The sequence below is a fragment of the Ailuropoda melanoleuca genome, chromosome 1, assembly GCF_002007445.2.
Source record: "Ailuropoda melanoleuca isolate Jingjing chromosome 1, ASM200744v2, whole genome shotgun sequence".
NCBI classification, from domain to species: domain Eukaryota; kingdom Metazoa; phylum Chordata; class Mammalia; order Carnivora; family Ursidae; genus Ailuropoda; species Ailuropoda melanoleuca.
In genome coordinates, this window is record NC_048218.1 from 200257138 (window position 1) to 200257379 (window position 242).

Genomic DNA, 242 nt, shown 5'->3' on the forward strand with positions numbered 1-242 from the left:
CATCCTCTCCAACAATTGTTGTTTCCTGCCTTGTCAATTTTTGCCATTCTAACTGGCGTAAGGTGGTATCTGAGTGTGGTTTTGACTTGAATTTCCCTGATGGCTAATGATTTTGAGCATTTTTTCATGTGTGTGTTAGCCACTTGTATGTCTTCATTGGAAAAGTGTCTGTTCATATCTTCTGCCCATTTTTTGATTTGTTTATTTGTTTCTTGTGTATTGAGTTTGAGAAGTTCTTTGTA